The sequence below is a fragment of the Ochlerotatus camptorhynchus genome, unplaced genomic scaffold, assembly GCF_037179485.1.
Source record: "Ochlerotatus camptorhynchus isolate MF236.1 unplaced genomic scaffold, CSIRO-AGI_Acam_v1.1 ptg000234l, whole genome shotgun sequence".
Lineage (NCBI taxonomy): Eukaryota > Metazoa > Arthropoda > Insecta > Diptera > Culicidae > Ochlerotatus > Ochlerotatus camptorhynchus.
Genome location: NW_027040724.1, coordinates 378,060 through 398,341, shown reverse-complemented (window position 1 = coordinate 398,341; position 20,282 = coordinate 378,060). Strand labels below are relative to the sequence as shown.

The 20,282-nt window shown below is 37.1% G+C and overlaps 1 protein-coding gene and 1 non-coding gene across 2 annotated transcripts in view; both read right to left on the bottom strand.

Moving 5' to 3' along the window:
• The window catches only part of loaf (lost and found), a 256,473-nt gene that overhangs the window by 80,239 nt on the left and 155,952 nt on the right, over nt 1-20,282 (bottom strand). The gene's annotated exons all lie outside the window — the stretch shown is intronic.
• Nucleotides 4,163-4,269, bottom strand: LOC135704352 (U6 spliceosomal RNA). Its single transcript, XR_010517784.1, has one exon. It is a non-coding gene; the product is annotated as a U6 spliceosomal RNA (small nuclear RNA).

Below are 20,282 nucleotides of genomic sequence, written 5' to 3'. Positions count from 1 at the left end.
TATATTTACTTCAAAAATCAAAAGAAAAGTTAATCGATGGAGCCTTGAGTGTAAAATTGAACGCATTTTCGCTTGATGCCCTCCATCAAAGTCTTTACAGTGTCATCCGGTACCAGTTTCTCAGTTTTTTTTTTCCATTTTCTTAACATGTCCTTCTCGTCTTTGACTGTGTTCTTGCTCTTCCGAAGTTCCCGCTTCATTATTGCCCAGTACTGCTCCACCGGGCGCAGCTCCGGACAGTTTGGCGGATTCATGTCCTTTGGAACAAAATGGACAGAATTGGCCTCATACCACTCCAGGACACTTTTAGAATAGTGGCATGATGCCAAATCTGGCCAAAATAGCGGAGCTTCGTCGTGCTGCTGCAAGAACGGTAAAAGGCGCTTCTAGAGGCACTCAGATTTGTAGATCTCGCCATTTACTGTGCCCTTTGTCACGAAAGGCTCACTCCTCAGTCCGCAAGAGCAGATGGCCTGCCAAATGAGATATTTGGAGGCGAACTTCGACATTTTCTTCTTCTTAAATTTGTCGTCCACATCGAACTTGCTCTTGCCGGTGAAAAACTCCAACCCCGGAATTTGCTTAAAATCGGCTTTTATATACGTTTCGTCGTCCATCACACAGCAGCCATATTTTGTCAGCATCTTCTCGTAGAGCTTCCGTGCCCGAGTTTTAGCCGTCGATTGTTGCCGCTCATCGCGGTTTGGGAAGTTCTGTACCTTGTATGTATGTAGTCCAGCTCTCTTCTTTGCATTCTGGACGTAGCTCTGCGACATGCCGATCTTTTTTGCCAAATCACGGCTTGAGACGTTGGGATTTGCTTTAATCATCCGCTTCATCTTTCCCTCCGTCTTTTTGTTCTCCGGTCCAACGTCAACCACTCCTGGAACCGCTTCAACACTCTGGAGCCGGTTGAATGGTGAATGTTCAACATTTTTCCCAACTGCCGGTGAGACAGGTCAGGAAATACCAGGTGTTTGGGAAGAATTTGTTCTCTCAACTCGCGTTGGTTCATCTCCATTTTCGTTGAATCGAAAAACACGACTTCGAGTTTGACAGCATGCACACAATACACATCAATGAGAAAGTGTGCAAAATTTGGTTGATTTTTACCCAATGGTAAAAAAGTTATGCCCTGTTGAATGTGTCGCAATAATTTCGTGTTCGCCCTTTACTATGTGATTTTAATTGTTCGTGCAATTGGTAACTTTAGTAATTATATACGGTAATGCGACATAGTTTCAGTATACTCCTAGGGGAAAGAACGACATAGACACTTCTTTACTTATTATCGTCAGGGGGTAAATACAGTCTTTGAGTGTTGATTTTTTGCATAAAGGTAGGGAAATTTACGTATTCTCGTCAATTTTACCAGCGTTCGAACTTCTATTAGCGATTTCTCAGCGTCACACACATACATGACAGGTTTGTTTGTTGAAATTTATCTGCTGCTTGCTGTTCTACCAATTCCAATCGACAGAATTGATCAAAAGGGGTTGAACATGTTTTTACAACGCTCCAAACTTCTCAGGTGGGTGTAACTATTGTCGGCAGTCTCTTTTCCTTCGGCACCCTTTCCATTTGAACTGCGTGTTAACCAGCTGTTCTATTATCGGCAACTCGAAATCACCCGTATTTTGTAGTGTGTATATTTCAGTTAAAGAAAAATGTGGCAGAACAGGATTGCACAGTCGTAAAAATGTAATCAGATTGAAGCTGAAAAGGTAAGGAATGGGCTTAATACATTCAGCGAAGAGATTTGATGGGAAAATACAGTGAAATTAACGTTTCAATTTTGCCGAAAACAGTCAATGGGTGCCGAAGCCATAATTAACCCTACATCATATTCAAAACCGCTAAAAAAAATAACGCTCTAAGACCGTTCGCAATGATAAAATTTGAAACTGTCAAAAATGCACCAGCAACACGCAACGCATAGTTTTAAACGGTGTTTGGCATTCATCCCTACATATGTGTGCGTGTGCAGTTTTGTTTGCTTCGGTGCTTCGTAATCCAGTATCAGGTAACGAGTTCGAACCGCGAGAAGAGGTCTCTGACGATTCTGCTGTCGAAACATGTAAAGAAAGTATGATTATTTATGGAGATCGCTGATCACCTGATGGTCTTTGCAACGGTTTCTGAGCAACCTAGTATGGTAGGTGAATATCTGAGAGACGTGATTTAAATTTTTGGGCAGAATTACACTAAGTCAACCTGAAGACATGAGAACATCCAGAGAAGTTTTTGGAGATCTCTGATCACCTGAAGGTCTTTGGACTATTTTCACCTGGTATCATGATTGGATAGTTTGAGATCTTTATCAGAATAGTACCTGATCAACCTGAAGTCTTGAAAAAAGTATCCTGAGGACTTTATAGAAATCTTAAAAATCATGGAATATTTCTGAATTGCCTGGTTTCATATGATAGGGTATCTGAGAGATGTGATTCAGATTGTTGAATAGTTGTATATTTTAAGAATGTTACCTGATCACCTGAAAAAATATCTTAATGATTTCATGGAGATTTTAGAACATTTGAAGATCATTGGAATAATTTCTGAGCAGCCTGGTATCATATGAGATAATATCTTCTTGATGTAAAAGACGCAAGCACTGTCATGAAATTCTATGAAGATCCATGGATTTCAATGAAGTTCTATAATATTCTATGAAATTCTCAGAACTACTATGATGTTCCCCGAACTTTGATGAAATACTCTTTTACCCTATCTTCAACGATTAATGCATTAATTAACGCGATTTTCATATGTTTTAATTAAAAATATTTTCACATTTTTGGATTAAAAATAAAATCTTAAAATCTTTTGTCTAATAAATCAATCAATCAATTTAATCTGCAATATATTTCATATTCAGCAGTACAAAGAAACTGCTCGATATGTCATCAATAAACGACCTTTGTTCCACATAAAAGAAAGTTAATTAAGTTTTCAAAACTGTTACTCAAGAAAGTATAACCAAGTAAAGTAAGTATTGATCAGTGGCGCCGGTGGTGTAGTCGTAAGCGTGATTACCTACTTACTTGTACTTAGATACTTGTAGAGGATTCGAGTTCAAATAAAAACATTCAAACAACGAAGCATTTCTTGAATCCACAGGGGTGAAAGGAGGCGTGAACATCTCCTGTGCAAAATTCAAAAATGATGTTTAATTTGAACGGTTTTCCTCTCATGTTCAAGGAAAAATAGAAAAATAATGATTTATTTGAACGGATTTCCGCCCGTAGTACAAATGTTTGATTTGAAATAACTGGTTCCCCAGGAGGGTATCTAGTTCTAACTACCATCACATCACTATACTAAATTTACGTTCGGGAATGCGCATACATATACTGATTTGATGAGTATGCTCCTGTTTAAATTTATATCATGGTTTTCGTTTGCTTCCCGGCGCGTTGGATCGGTTTGTAAGGTTGGATATGTGTGAAATCGCAATCGCCATCGAACATGCAGGTTTGGCGCTCGGTCGATTAGATTTTGATGCGTTGTAGGTGTGTGCTAGTTTTATTTTTTGTATATTGTTCAGTCGTGTGTGAAGCTTGTGTTTTATTCTATTATATGAGGTACGGTATCGCTTTTGAATATGTGAGAAACTGTCGGAAAGATGCGGAATACAAAAGCGTCATTTCCGTTACACAGCAATAAATTAATGTTAATATCACATCAAAAGGGATGCAGGTCAAGCGTGTCAAAAATATGGTGTTGTATTACTTACATAGTTTAAGATGCTAATTTCAAATAACAGACTAGAGTGGTAATTTTTAGAGTACGGCAGTGTGAAAATTGTATATAGTGAGTAAAAAGCGAGCAAGGACAACTTTGAGGAAGGTACAAATCGGATTGATCATCTCTCTTTACCAAACTCCCCGGTTTGAGAGGGATGGTGAGGGGATATATCGTCGTGATGTAAATGGCAAGGTGGCTTTAGAGCAACCGTTTTTGCTTACTGAACAGGTCATCATCATGGATTAGCACCCAGGCCTCTTTGTATTACTGAATTTGATCAATCCCGGGCCTCTATTGAAGAAAACCATTACTGATTTTACTATGTTTAGAAAATATGAGACGTACGCTAGGTGTGGTTTGTGAAACATTGTTATCTGTTTTTTAGGACGTAATTTAATTTTTTTTTTTTTTTTTTTTAAATGTGGAACGCTTCACGATTTAGCGTGTCATCCTTGCGCAGGGGCCATGCTAATCTTCTCTGTATCGTTCCAATTTTAGTATATGTCCAGCCGAAGCTAGGACAATTTGTATAACTTCTTTCATCTGGGTTTAAAAGATCGTCGGTTGTAGCATATTGTGATGTCAGGGACACGGTAGCCTTAGAGCGGCCTTTTTTGCTTACTGAACAGAAGCCCGTAGGTTAGAACCCAATCCCCTTTACATTACTGAGTTGATAGGGTCTAGTCGTTTGCTTAAATCATGCTTTAAAGATTGCATCACTTCTAATATGAACCTAATCAACTCTTCCCACTAACAAAAACGTCCTTCCCGTGACAACCGTGGTCAATCACGGAGTAGCAACTACTGAATTGTACGGTCGTCAATGCTCATGCTCATGACAGATAATTGAATTTACGAAAGTCTCCAAAAATTTTCGTAGCCAAAATCGAAGTAAGATGGATTGTCGTTTCCTCAAGCATAAGCATACTAAAACCAAACAATCAAAAAATCCATCTCATCCGATAAACACATGCAAAGCCTAGCTTTTCTCGTCGGCTTAATCAAAAACAACAATCCACCTGACGGATGGAGGAAAAGGCAAAGCATTACATCAACAACAATGGAATGTGTCCGAAATCCTGCTGAACGAAAACTCACACCCACACACAACTATGTGAAGAGAGTGCGCCGCTGGGAGGGAAACCTGAATGCTCGAATGACTTGAATGCGTGTTTTTCGTGAGTAATGCCAAGATCACATTCTGTTCCGATTCAATGCCTTTTTCGGGGCGTATGTGTGTATGTATATAAATATCCAATCGAAATTCTCCAGAATAGAAACAGGGAAAGTCCGTATTGAACAGAAGAGGCGGAAAATTATGTTTCACTAGAGTTTATTTGAATGCCGTTTGATGGAAACTCTTGGAATTCAATGTTTTGGGTGTTAGGGATTGTGTGTACCTATCTACTGAATGAAATGGTTCCGACGAGCGATGCCCTGGGGAGTTGATTAAAAAACTTTGATAGTTGTTTGATTTATTGGATACCAACAGGGGAAATGTTTCCGGTTCTTATAGTGATATGTCTTGAATGCGCCTTTGATGTTGAGTTTGAGTTCGGTTTCAAATTGAATTGTTGATTCAGCGCTGTTGCTATGCGGGACATAGTTTTAAACAATGAATTATGCATACGTGCAGTGTCATCAATTTTTTATTCTGTCTAAATGTCGACACTATTAAGAAGTTCTGGTGAAAAGATGGAAAACACTATTTCCAAACCACGTTGATTGTCAAGCGCTCGGACGGCTGTTGACCGGATGTTGACCAGAAGTTTCTCATGCGTTCTGAAATACTAAAGGCTACCGATTGGTTATCTGTCCGACTCTGTTGCCGAATGTGGCCACTGCTCGTCTCGTGTATTCGTGATGTAACGATGGTTATGACAGATCAGAATCGCATTCTTCACATGTCCACGTCGTCCGATAGATAGGTAGGTATAAATTCTCACTAGCGCAGGATTTTAATAGGTGTACAGGAAGGTAAATTGGATATTTCAATTACTGTCCCCATTGTTGGCACTGATTGAACGGAAGCCTCAGAATCGTCGGCACACACACACACACATCTGCGGTTTGATTCCTGAAATTGTGCCGTGCGCGGTGTCCGGGCCTGGAAGCCAACCGATGACGAGCGATGGTTGCTGCGGATTTCGGTTGCCTTTGTGCGAGAGCTTACCTGTCAATAGGTCGGTCGGATGGTCGGTGGAGTAAGCGATTTGCCATCTCTGAATGTGACACACATCGATTTGCATCTTGGAACAATGGGACTTTTCCTCCGGAGTACAATGGCAGCGAGCTCGTTTTCCTGGTAACAATCTGGCAACTGGGTCGTGAATTGTTGTCTATGTTAATTGAATAATCTGTGAAGCTGTATTGAAAAAGTCTGCGGGTTTGCGAAAATTTCCGCTTAGTTCATCACGATTTGAAATCTACAATCAGTCAGACAACGGGATGATTCAGCAAACATTATCCTTTGAATAGAATTGTATTTCAAAAGTAAATTTCATTAATATTTTTGTACAGCAAAAATTGTCAAATTCCTCTGCTTTGATTGTATAGTTCTGCAGCAGAAACTTTCTCTTTCTAGGCAATTTTATCGTTTTATAGTTTTGTAGTGCTCCGCAAATTTGATTTACTGATTAAAATGTAAATATTGCACAGCATAACAATCTAATCATTCTAAAATGCAGTTCATAAGTACTCTATTCCTAATTTAAAAAAAAAATGACTCTTTAAATCTCCTCCGATAAAAATACCAACCTTTTCCAACTGCTACGCTCGCACGCTATTTAGAGCCAATTTACCTACCTCTCAGCTCATTATGAAACGCCATAAAAATCCTGAAGCACTCTCGGCGAATCAAATACCGTAAATTAGTGGCTCTACAATTAATCTTCTCACCTGCCTGCATTAGTAGAGCTGTGACTTGTAGCACCTGCCAGCATTGCCCATCATCTCCACTACGAGAGTTGTTGCAGTGTGTGTGTGATGTTGGTTGGTGCTGTACCTACTACTGTTTCCCGGTACGCGAGGTGATCCTGAGCGTCATCATCCGCATACAAATTTCCTTCCACCCGAATCGCTTTATTATTCAAAAGGTATTCTCACAGTGAGGTACCAGTGCGTGCACTCAGAAAAATGTACAGTGTCAGCCAGCAGTTTCAGACCATCTCGCCGTCCGTCGTCGTCGTCGTCGTTCGTTGTACCGACAGAAGGAATAAACTGCAGCTTTATAAGCATCATTAACAACCTGCTCAGATATGGTAATGCTTCTTGGTTCTTTTTCCACGCCCCATTATGAACTTTTCGACTATGCTGCTGCGGTGTACCATCATCGGTTCGTGTACATAGCCATTTATTATCTTTGCGAACTCCATTAGACGGAGGACCTGGTGTTTCTTTTTCTTTCCCACTCAATCCGAATCCTTTTCGCTCCTTGCAAGGCATTTTTTTTTTCTTCACCCCGAGATGCGATGGAAGAAATGACTTCGCCACTAACGTTTATTTTTTTTTTTCGCAGATCACTCCGACGGAACCGATCTATTTGCGCTCTTTTATTATCGTTCTCAGTAAAATGTAAGGTAAATGATTCTGATTTGAACTGATTTGTTATGTTGAATATTTATTGTCGTTGCAATTTTGCATTATTAACTTCAAAAGTTTTATGAATTTTTTTTTCTGCGTAAATGTTAAGGACGTTTCGAGATGTGTGTTAAAAATTCAGCTACACACTTAGTTTTTTCTATCGAGCTCGGCTGTGCAAATCTCGGCAAAATAAGTTTCACTGAGATCTCAGCAAAAGTGACATTTGATTGCTGAGTCTCGGATAATGCTTAGCTGAATCTCAGCAAACAAATGAAATGTTTGCTGATATGACAGTAAAACTTTTTTTGCCGAGATTTGCTCAGCCGATCTCGGTAGAAAAATCTAAGTGTGTACACATTCATGTTTTTATCGAATTTTTTGATCTTTTAAGTAATTTTTAATCGCTTTTAGGACCATTTTGGTGCCCATTTAACACCATTAGAGAATCAAGGAAAGCATGAAGTCTTGTATACGAACAATTTACCTACAAGCTTGTATCCTTACTTGTTTAAAATTATGTTTACACTGAAAACGAATGTTACTCAGAAAGCAAGTCACTAGGGTGCATCATTTTATAGTGTATAGGTGCCATGTATAGGTCACCCTCCAGTTCGATTCATAACCCCAAAATATAAGCTAGTGCAAAAAATAGTAAATATTGATGAAGGTTTAGATGTCACAAATAATTTAACATTTGTATGGGAATTACTATGGAAGAATTTGAAAAAAAAAATCTCTTTGGTACTACTGTTTCAAATAAGTAAAAAATTAATACGGTGGTACTTTTACAATTACGCAACAACAACATTCTGATCAATTTTATAGCATAACATTAAACGTAGAAATGCGAAAAAAAAATGATAAAATAAGGTAAATTGACACATGAAAATGTGCAAGACAACAGCACAAATTTTATCATCACAAAAACAGGATTGTTAATCATTATATAAATGTATCACATATCAAATTTTTGCATCGTTTAGACAACTACAACCAAAGTTAGAGCAATGTAAGTAAAACTCAATAATTTCCAATAGTAATTCACCAAAATCAATCTTCAATACAATCTTCAATCCATTGGTGCGTCCTCTAAACCTTCATCAATATTTACCATTTTTTGCATAGACTCATATTTTGGGGCATTGCATCGAATTAGATGGTGGCCTATTATCATTATTTTTTTCGAAATGAAGCACCCCACTTAGAACTCATTCGTATGGAGAAATTACGAAAAGTGTAGGTTACTTATGCGCTAACTGACCTAAGCTCCATACGAATGAGTAAAAGTGACTCACATCTGAGTAAAAGTTACTCACTCTCTGAATTAGTTTAGTTTTCAGTATGTATGTATATATTGTATGTAAAGGATACCACTCATTGTTGCAGGGCACAGCCTAGGGGCAAGACGGCTGTAGAATATTTTCACAGCGAGCAAATTTGACTAACTCATATTTACTCCAAAGTGATCAAAGTAGTCTCACATTCGTCACCAGTATAAACATACATTATCTGTCAGAGTGTCAGAGTTATCCTATCACTATTTTATTTTTATATTCTTGCATCAAATACTCATTAATCCGTGTTTTCTTCTTTTCAGTATGAATTACTCTTATATGCGTGATCTCTACTATCGTGGGCAATAAAGTTGACAAATCAGGAAAAGATGTTTCCGATATGATCCGGAGAAACGAACCCGTTATTTGGCGTGCTTTATTACGGGTTGCAAAGGGTGTGTTCTTTTGATGGTTAATTTAGCAAACTATTAGCAGTTTTGGCATCTTACATACATTCGATAAAATCTGATTAGACCTATTCCTAGTTCAAACCTGTTCAAGACAGGGTGCCTTCCATTCATTTTGACTAAAAAAATGTTTTAAGAAATTATGGAATAATAAGACTTTTTGAAAATATTTTGATTACGTAAACAACAAGAAAAGATTGTTAAGTTTGTGTTTGACACATAATACCTGCCAACCCGCATAAACGCAAACCATAAATTGACCTTACCTAAAATGGTTAAAAATTGTTTATAATCCCTGCTAAACTTTAACTGAAATGGTTATGGAACTTTACATGATCGTTTAATGATAAAGTTTCAACCTTACAAATAATGGGTTGTTAAGAACCATTACCATTCCAAATTCTTGTTTTCTCCATACATTTTCAGAAAGAGAACTATATAAGAACGTTTTTACTTATGATTTGAGAACATTAATGGTAATGGTTATGGTAGTCAGTAAGGTCCATTAATGGTTTTGTATTATCGCTCAACTTTACGTGGAATATATCGTGAATTGGTAATCAGTAAATTACAGGCAACCAATTCGCGATATATTCCACATAAAATTGATCGATGTTACAAAACCATTCGTGGACCTTACTGACTACCATAACCATTACCATTAAAGTTCTCAGACCATAAGTTAAAAGGTTCTAATATAGTTCTCTTTCCGAAAATGTATGGAGAAAACAAGAATTTGGAACGGTAATGGTTCTTAACAACCCATTATTTGTAAGGTCCAGTTCCAAAAAACCATAATACATAAGGTTAAAACTTTATCATTAAACGTTCATATAAAGTTCCATAACCATTTCAGTTAAAGTTTAGCAGGGATTATAAACAATTTTTAACCATTTTAGGTAAGGTCAATTTATGGTTCGCGTTTATGCGGGAATTTTGCTACATGAGAGTCGCAATAAGCGATTTTGTAATTTATCTCACCCACTCTTCGCTCTTCACTCTTCGCGAAGAGGCGATCAGAAAAACGCTCATTGTGACTCTGTCAAAGCTAAATTTGTAGGTTTGATGTGTGAAACATAAACTTTACAATCTTTTCTTTTTACTTACACATACAAAATATCATCATAATATCCTATTATTCTATAATTTCATAAAACATTTTTTTAGTCAAAATGAATGGAAGGCACCCTGGTTCAAGATTTGACCAATCAAGCAAAATCGTTAATCCACTTCAAATGTGTGATTTAATTTAAGCATCTTATATACATCAGTTAACATGAGTTGCCTAGAATTCGCTGATAGAGCAGTAATTTTTTATATGTGACTAGACAATGATCTCTCCAATAATCTCGGTTTAAAGTTTGTGAAAACTGCAACGACAGTAGTCTTTGATGCCACGTGAAGTGAAACTTGCTAGAGGCACTGACACATTTTTAATCTTGTTGGTGGGTATGCATTTAGCCAAAATATACATAATCAATACGTTAAATTATGTCAACTCCATATTCACATGAAAATCCAATTTTTATCATCGTTAACCAATGGTTTTGCAGGCTGCGACACGGATGGTTATCCTCTATGTAATGTTGATAAATGAAGAACGTAGATTTTTCTCATCAAACGTGTTTGTTTAACAATCGTGGAATGCACTCAGACCTAACAGGTTGCTATGTCACCGTGCATTGAATATTGAGCAACTTGAGTTACTCAGAGTTACTCAAAATTTACTCCAATATTACTCATTATCAAAAGCTGTCGCGCCCCTAGGGCACAGTCATTAGACAGTGGACTGTCCATCTCGTATGACTTGATCAAGTACGATACCTGGTTGTATTCAATTTACCACTGTATGAAGGGCCAAAAACGGAGGGTGGACCCGTAAGCTGAGACACTTAAGCGTGATCCACGGGAGCAAGAACAACCTCCTTCCAATGATAAAAATGCTCCAATCCGATACAGTACATGCCAGCATACGAGGGGATATCCCTATGAGTGGGGGGGAAGAGCCCACCTTCAATTCTCGAAATGTTAACAACAGGGATTTGGCAATTCTACTCTTCCCATCCAAATCACTTAAATCAGGCGCCCATAGTTTATGTGAAAATATGAAGAACATTAAATTTTTTTTCCTTGATTTGTTTTCCGTCGTTATTGCTTTGCTGGGCACCAATACTACTAACGCCAGGGAGGCAGATCCCACACCTGGACCCTACCTATCGACCCGTCATCCCATGAACCAAAAATTTTAATATTACCCATGATTTAGCAAAGCATTCGAATTAGTTTCGTTTTGAGTGTACCTAAAATAAGAAGTTGTACGTAGCAAGGTCGCTTGGATTAACTCAATGAGTGTGTCACTTTTACTAAGTTGTAAGGCACTTTACGTGTACACTGAGGTAAGCAAATTTAAAAATTTAAAAAAGCTCGATTTATGAACGACAAAAATGAATTTCATAAAAGCGAATTTCATGCGTGAAGTTAAGGATTCACATAATCGGCGATCACTTTGTCTGATATTTGTTGTTAAGTATTTCCAACTATTTAAAAAAATAACAAAATTGACTCGACATGCTCCGGATTTGCATGAAACTTTGCATAATTGTTTATTATGGGAAATGATTCACATTTTTGCTAAACTGCGACCATTTTGGATAAATGGAATAAATTGTAGAACGAAACATCACTTTTAATCGAAATGACGTTTGAGACAAAGTTGTTGGGAAAGTAAAATCTTTCTGGTAAAAAGTATACAAGGTTTTTTGTTATTTTGATTATGACAATTATGCAAAGTGATATGCAAATCGGAGAAGGTCAAATTTTTCCGATGCGTCATTTGGCGTGGAACTGCTCAAGCGTGACTTATGAATGATTTTCGACAAACATGACAAAGATCTTATACACCATACCATTTCATTTTTTCCAAGCGTTGAAAGACGAGTGGTCAACACACGGCCGCGTAAGCTCAGTGTTCGGTTCCAGTTTGCTCTGTTTTATTTTTTTAGTCATCATTATTTTTCATACGTTTAATTCTAGTTTAGTGTATTTATGACTATATTAGCATTTTTCAATAATATTGAAATTAAATGAAACCGGAAAACTTTCTATATAATACAAATGAGTCATTCTGTTTGCGCAAGTCTGTACATTGAAAATAATATACGCGCATCTATTAAGTATAAACAATAGACGAATCCAATAGAAAGTAAGCGATTGTTTTAGCCTCTGGCGGTGAATAGGGGAACCCTCAAAAGAGTGATGAGAGTGGAAATTTTCACCGTGAAGCATAGGAAGAGGACAATATTTTCACCTTTCCTCCTGATTAATTTATCCACCGCAGGTGCTTGAAATCATCATCCACGTGGAATATTTTGTTTTCTGTATTGAGTTTGCAGTGATTCGGCTGGTGCTTCCATATATTTTTGAAGAAAAAAATAAGATTGATAAAATTATCACAGCGGTTATGATCTTCCGGATTTTTTATGTGTGGTTATTTCAGCTGTAAATTAGTTCAGATCTGTAGATAATCGAACAACAAGACCACTCCCGATGGGAATTTGCAAGTTGTGCAATAAAATGAACATTTTTTTTTAGTTTTGAAAATCGTCTTTATGATGTAAACAAATGGATTGGATAAAATGTCCTCTCAAAATCGGCTAGCGCACTCTACATTGATGGTGCATGAAAAGAGCCTATTACGGTAATTAATACAACACATTAACTAACCGATGGCTGAAGGATGGATCTCTCAATCTCTCGTTCTCTAATTTGGTAGTTATTCCATATAATTTCTACAACTTTCAAGAAGAGATCCGTTCTACAGCCATCGGTTAGTTGAAAATTTGAATATAAATGATTAAAATGAACCTTGTCGAGCTTGGTTCTAATCAAAATCTTTTACTCTAGTCCAAGGCGATGTGGACGTCTTCGGTTTTTATTATTTCTTCACCTTTCGTTTAAGTATTTTGCGAGGATCTCTCCGAGATGGGAGGGGGAAACATTCATCAAGCATAGATTTGTGGGATTTTTTTTTTTGCTCGCATCTTCAACAAAGAGATGGAGTGTTGGGCGGGGCACAATTTTCACCGACAACCCTCTTCATTTCGCTTTGACAGATGTGGAGGAAGCGTGGAAAAGCAACGAATCTTGTATCTCCCACCTCCATCGCAAATCGGTCGTTATTATTTATGAGCAACCGTGTGCCCACCACCACTGACTACCTCCCACACATAAATGGTGGAAAAAAAAGTAGGTGGTTGGCCGTCGTCGATGAAAGGTGGAATGTGGGAGGCGAGAATAAATTAAAGAAAGTGGTTGAGTGGTTGATAGGGTGCATCAGTAGCGATTGATTTTCAATCTTTTTCATTTTTTTTTCCTGGCATCAATGCTCTATATTTCTTTTCTGAGCTTCCACTTTTCCTTATTTCCGTGTTGCGTTCCTTTATTGTGTGGCTGGTAGATATTGCATAAATTTTTGAGTGGGGTTTTTCATGCTGACTTTCGGAGATTTATGTATATCGATGTGTCATGATTGAGTGCGGGTTGAATTGGCTACGCTAATGTTGATGAATGTGGTGGAAACGGGTTCGAGTCATGTGGTGTTATTATAAGGTACTGCAAAGCGCTAGACGATACGAAAGATAGTCTGTGTATAGAAGGATGTTTAATTTTATAGAAGAACCCATGACAAATGAGGATTGATCGAGTGAAATTTACCCTTAGACGTTCATGTTCAGTAAAGCTTACCATTATTTGATGAAATATGATAAATTTTTCGAAAATATGCCGATGAATGGTACTTTGGAACAAGTCGTGAAAACAAATTTAATCTGTAGTACGACTAAATTCGATTAACTATGAAACGTTAAAACAATATTAGTTATTCGTAAATTTGCGTTGCATTGTATTTTACATAACAATTAAATTGAAGTAATAAATTCTATATCGTAGACCTGGGATAAATTAATTCAGCTGGATGAAATTTATCGAATAAACTGTTGAAAACCACCTTATTTTTTTTTTCGAAAATGTATTAGTGCACGCCCATTTTACCAGTATTGTACAACTAACTACAGTTACGCCCCAGAGCGGTATTTTGAAACATTATCACAACAATTAAGGATACTAATAATAACGTTAATCATGATGAATGTGGGCGTCTTAGTGGAATACCTGTATAATGAGAGAGAGAAGGATTAGTAATTTCCATTTAATTTCACTACCTTATTTGCTTATCCTTGACAGATACGCGTATTTCGTCTACAATGTGCAGACTTCTTCAGTGTCTTGTACTAATACTCGACTATTAGTACAAGACACTGAGTATTAGTACAAGACACTGAAGAAGTCTGCACATTGTAGACGAAATACGCGTATCTGTCAAGGATAAGCAAATAAGGTAGTGGAATTAAATGGAAATTACTAATCCTTCTCGCTCTCATTAAACGTTAATCATTTTATAAAACTTTCTATTAATTTTGTAACCTTTGACCAATAATAGTTTAAAAATTATCAAATAATAAATGGCTTACAAACAAAGAAAATATTCACTTTTTTTCTGATGAACGTGATCAATTTTCCCCCGGTTTACGGTACTCTTCTGGACATTTTAATAAAGCCATTCCATAGCAAAACTATAAAGTGGTTGTCCGAATTTCGTACAAATTGGTGGTTTTGTTCCTAATTGCAAAATATTAAACCCGTATTTTTTATTTTACTTTTTTTTTATTTTGTCATTGAGGTGACCATTTCCATCGTGGTCCAAAAGATCGATTTTTTTTTTGTCAATTTTTTTTTTTATTCATAACTTTTGAACCATTGGACCGATTGCAAAGATCAAAATATAAAAATTTCGCACAACACGAGAAAAGGGCCAATCATTGTTAATTGATTCTCTTCATCTATTTTCTGTTTCGCGAATAACCCGACTGCAAATGAATTTCTCATTCAGTGTGTTGTTGCAGGCGCAAGCTAACATCATCTTCTGTCGAACTGTGCTGCGAGCTTAGCGAGAAATTCGTTTATGTTACCGTGGTAAACCAAAGAGAAAGACGATGAAGAGAACCGATCAACGAGGATAGGCCCTTTTCAAATGTTACGCGAGAAATGAAAGATAATTAAAAATATTTTTTATGAAAAATATAATAATAAAATGAATTTGGGATTTTGTATTGAAAAACATTGATTGTATTGCTATTTATCAATTGTATCTAGATGAATGCGTCATTGGGACGGTACTAATGGATATTTTTGATTGCTATTGAAAATTTAGTCGATTGCTGAATTTATGTATGGGCCCAAATTAGGGACACTTAGGCCGACATTATACATTTCCCCTATTTGATTTTTTTATGGTTTTCATGGTTTGTAGACAGAGGGCGCACTATCATTATAAATATTTCTTTGACAATTAAGGCTTGATTACATATCATATAAAAAATCAGCGATGTTTTTGTTTTTGAGTTATATTTTTTTGAAGTTTTAAGTTTTGGGTTTTCACTCAATACTCCTATGCGACTAGACTACCATGCATCTCCATTGATACATAGCTAACATAGTCACATTATCTAAGTCATAAGTCTAGTCGCATAGGAGTATTGAGCGAAAACCCAAAACTTGATAACTTAAAAAAAACTCCGAAACGAAAAAAACACACATCGCGAATTATTTTTCTATGTTTAGTAAAAAAACCTAAATTTTCAAGGAAAAATATAAACACATATTGCGCCCTCTGGCTACTAACCATGAACCATAAAAAAAAAACAGATACAATCATTATTTTCAATACAAAATCCTCTTTTTTTTAATATCATTGTAAAATTATTTTTAATTACCTTTCATTTGGTTGGGCAATTTACGTATTGTCGTCAAGCTAAGCAGCTTCCGCACTTCTATTAACTATTTCTCAGTGTCGACGTGTCTGTTTGTTTACATTCATCTGCTGCTAGCTATTCTATCCATTCCAATCAACAAAACTGTCCAAAACGGTTTGAAAACGTTTTTAAGGCGCTCCAAACTTCTCAGGTGAGTGTGACTATTGTCGGCAGCCTCTTTTACTTCGGCAACCTTTCCGTTTAAACTGCGTGTTAACCAGCTGTTCTATTATCGGCAACTCGAAATCAGCCATATTTTGATGTGCTTATGTTTCTTTTGAAGGAACACTTGGCATAACAGGTTTGCTCAGTAATAAAAATGTATTAGGATTGAAGCTGAAAGACTAAGGAATCGTTTAAATACATTCAACGAAGTGTTTTAGTGAGAAAATACTTCGAAATTAACGTTTAAATAATGGTTTCCGAAAAATGTCAATGGCTACCAAAGCCATCATTTACCCTATTTTGATCTTTAAAATCGGCCCAGTGGTTCAAAACTTATAAATTTTTGGATAAAAGTCATTTTTGAAAAAAAAGTTGATTTTTGGACTATTTCAAATATGGAAAGGGTCACCCCAATGACAAAATAAAAAAAATACTGGTCAAATATTTTGCGATAAGGAACAAAAATACCAATTTTTACGAAATTCTGAGAAAACTATTGCGTTTTTCTATGGAATTGCTGTTATGACTCCTTGTTTGCTGCACAGTTTTCAATTTCATAATGTTTTTCTTGTCTAAGAAAATTTGGAAATCCCCGAATTAGTTTAATGCTGTTAATGTTTCATGATGAGTACAAACAAGGTTACATCTTCAAGAGTATCATCAAAAAAAAGCTTTCACCTTCATCAAGGATTTAAAGCCTGCTCCGTTTGCTTTATATCCACTTCTATCCAAGGGCTCTCTTTAAATCTTTTTCCGAAAGAACAACAGCAACAACAACACAAAACAAAAGGGAAGGAAACAGATCTGGGCACGGAAAGCGCACTCAGCGATACAAATCAAAGAAAGCTCCTGGCTTTCAGGCCTCATCAGGCAACACGCAAAGTTGCTCAAGTTCGTTCCACCCTCCCCAAACAACCGACAAAGGAGCGAAAGGAAAGAGCTTGGTCAATAACAAACGAGATAACATCGTAGGTATCTGAGGGGGAAAAAACAGCAAGCCTGCTGACATTTTCCTTTCCCTTTCTTCATATTTCTCCACCTACAAAGCAAAAAAAAAATGCGAATTGATTGCAAGTTGCCGCACGTGCCTTCCGTCCAGTCCTTTGCGAACCGAAATTTGCTCTCCTTTCGCTTGGTTGATGTTTTCGTCCGTTACTCCAAAAGATGAAGTAGGATTAATATCCTCTGCATACTAGTAGAACGGTTATAGTTCAGGCCCTCCTCTCATTCGGCAAAGCCAAGCCAATTTCCACTTGTTCTTGATTTTGGAAACAATTTAAGAAAATGGATCGTAGCAGTCTGCGTTCAACGGCGAAATTTCTCGGTTTTGCAACCCTCATCCAAATGAGGGAATCTTGACGAAACCGATGCGTTCCAAATGGGATACTCAGTAAATGATAGTGGATTATTTGTTTGCAATTTATATTTATACTTTCCGGCAAGGACTGCCAATCGTTCTATTCCCATCGTCGTCGACAGCTGGCACTAGCGAAAACCGAACAATGAAGTCACTTACCACTCAAAGTCTGCGAAAGCACGCCACGGTTCGGTTTGGGACACCGGACGAGGACGAGTTTGATAAATATCTACCACCTCCTTTTGCTTCCATCATTGCACACTGGGCCAGGAATGCAATCTAGCGGAGCAAAATTAATAACTCCGAAACGAAGTGGTGTTTTCGGCAAAGTTTCGCGCCTACTGTTTTCGAGTGGAATTACAGGAAAAAATGTGAAAATAAGTGTTTTAATTTTAAATATATATTGCTAAAATGCATATAACTCGAAAACAGTATATTTCTTCACAAAAGTTATTTATGTAATGCATTTGCATAAGAGAAAAATATAACATTAAATGGTTGTTAGCAAAAAAAACCTAAACAGAAAGAAAAACCACATTTTCGACATTTTTTTCTTTAACTCCATATAACTCAGAATCAGTAGGCTGTGGAAATTTTACGTCTTCAAAAGATTTGTTTATTTTGTCAAGATAAACAACTTTGTCGGAGACATCAAGTCTCCAAAACGTTAGAGAAAGAAGTTAGATTGTGGCGTCATCTTTGCGAAAGAGTTTTGAACTATTTGTTTAAGTCCATAGATGGTTCTTATTGTGATGAGACTCTTTGCCGGAAACACCGAGTCGCGGAAATGCTTCGTTTCGGAGTTATTAATTTTGCTCCGCTAGATTGCATTCCTGCCCCAGTGTGCATTGGCATGGCCAAACAGTCTAAGAGTAGGCTTTGATTTTTTGCTTCTCATCAAACCTAATTGAGAGAGATCGTAAATCCAAAACGTTATCACAGAGATTTTCAGGAACTTAGGAAAACACCCGGAAGTACTGAAGTGCCATCGTATTGGAACCCGTTTAGGCCGCCAATGTTCAATGAAGACAAACCGTTGTTGGTTGATGGTTGGAAGAGGGGAGAGATATAAAAATTGATGACAATTGATTTTTATGCTGGAGAGCTCCGTTTCAGTCAGATAGCACGTTCCCTCATCCCTGTGAATAGTTGCCGTTTACTCTGTGTAAATATTGCAAGAAGACGGAATGTAGATAGGTACTCGAAATAAGGAGCAGGCGGCACACAATCCGTTGCAAAATTGCTAATTAGAGCAGCTTCTGGCAAGAAAATGCACAAAGGGTTGTCTGTTTGCATGGAAGAAATGAGTTGATGATAAATGGATCAATTAGCAGAATGGGTGAAAAGCTGGCGAATTTATCAGTTCCAGGTCGTTTTGGTAGATCGGTGGTATAAATTCAAGATAATTGGACTTTGAGTACCGGAAGGAATCGTTTTTTTTTATTATAGTCACTTTAGCGTTAAGGTCAGTCGTGACTAGTTGGAGATGAGATTTGAGTTCGTGAAAATTAACTAACCACTACGCTGGACGCGTCCCATTCGGAGGAAATCGTTAAAAAATAAAACATACCATTCATGATAGGTTTCCTGTAGAGCCACTTAATTTCTTCAACTGAGTAAAAACAAATCTAGGGGCCTCATAGCCTAGTCAGTAAAGGCACGGTATTACCAAGCCGGAGCGGCAAGTTCGATTCCCGGTCCGGTCGAGGGAATCTTTTGGGTTGGAAATTTTCTCGACTTCCCTGGGCATAGAGTATCATTCTGCTTGCCACACAATATACAAATTCATGCATTGGTATTGGCATCGAAAGCTCTCAATTAATAACTGTGGAAGTGCATTTAGAACACTAAGTTGAGAGCACGCAATAAGCTAATATGCGCTTAGCAATAAGCTTGAAATGCGAATAAGAAGAAGAAGACCAAGAAATTTCAAAGAATTTTTCATCCCTGTTTCAAGAGAAATACCATTATAGTTTGAGATTTGATGAGCTCTCTCGTACTTTCCTTCTCTCCGTATATCCACTTGTGGTCCAGAAAAATTCATAGATTAGTTCATAAATATACAACACGAGACCAGAGAAGATTTTTAAGAGCGAATTCAGAAGACATTACACGTAAATTTAGCGGATTGCAAAGTGTTAAAGTTCATTTAGAGCATACCCAAAGCATTTCAAAGATCCACCAAGACGACTTCAAGGAAAAATCAAATCCAACAATGTTTATCGGCAAATCATTTTTTAAAGAGAGGGGTGAAGGGCCAGTGAATTTTCATTTTGAAATTCCCGGTTTTCCCGGTTCAAATCTAGACAATTTCCCGGTTTTTATTATTTGGCTTAAAACGAAAATGTTGAAGTGATTGCAATATTCCGTTATTTTTAAGATCAATTTGAAACACTTTTTTATTCACGAGCCCTTTTATGATTTTAAAGTGTCATCATTTATATAGAAACAGAGTCGTGGAAGGTCAGTAAGCCAAACGCTATTGAACTGAATAAGTCATTACTAAATACTCTGAATACTGAATTTTAGATTGAAAAATTCAGGTTAAATTTACTTTGTTTCATTTTTGAAACATTAAAAAGCAGAGTTGGTTGGAAATGCTATCTAACACGAAGCTTCAGTGTGATAATTTATAAGCTAGAGAATGGTCTGAAAAGGGTATGTAGATAGTTCCGCTAGAGTACGGCAGTATGAAAATTGAATAGCCGTATTCTAGCGGAACTATCTACCTACCCTCTTCAGACCATTCTCTAGCTAATAAATTATCACACTAAAGCTTATAGTTAGATAGCATTTCCAACCAACTCTGAAAATCGTAAAT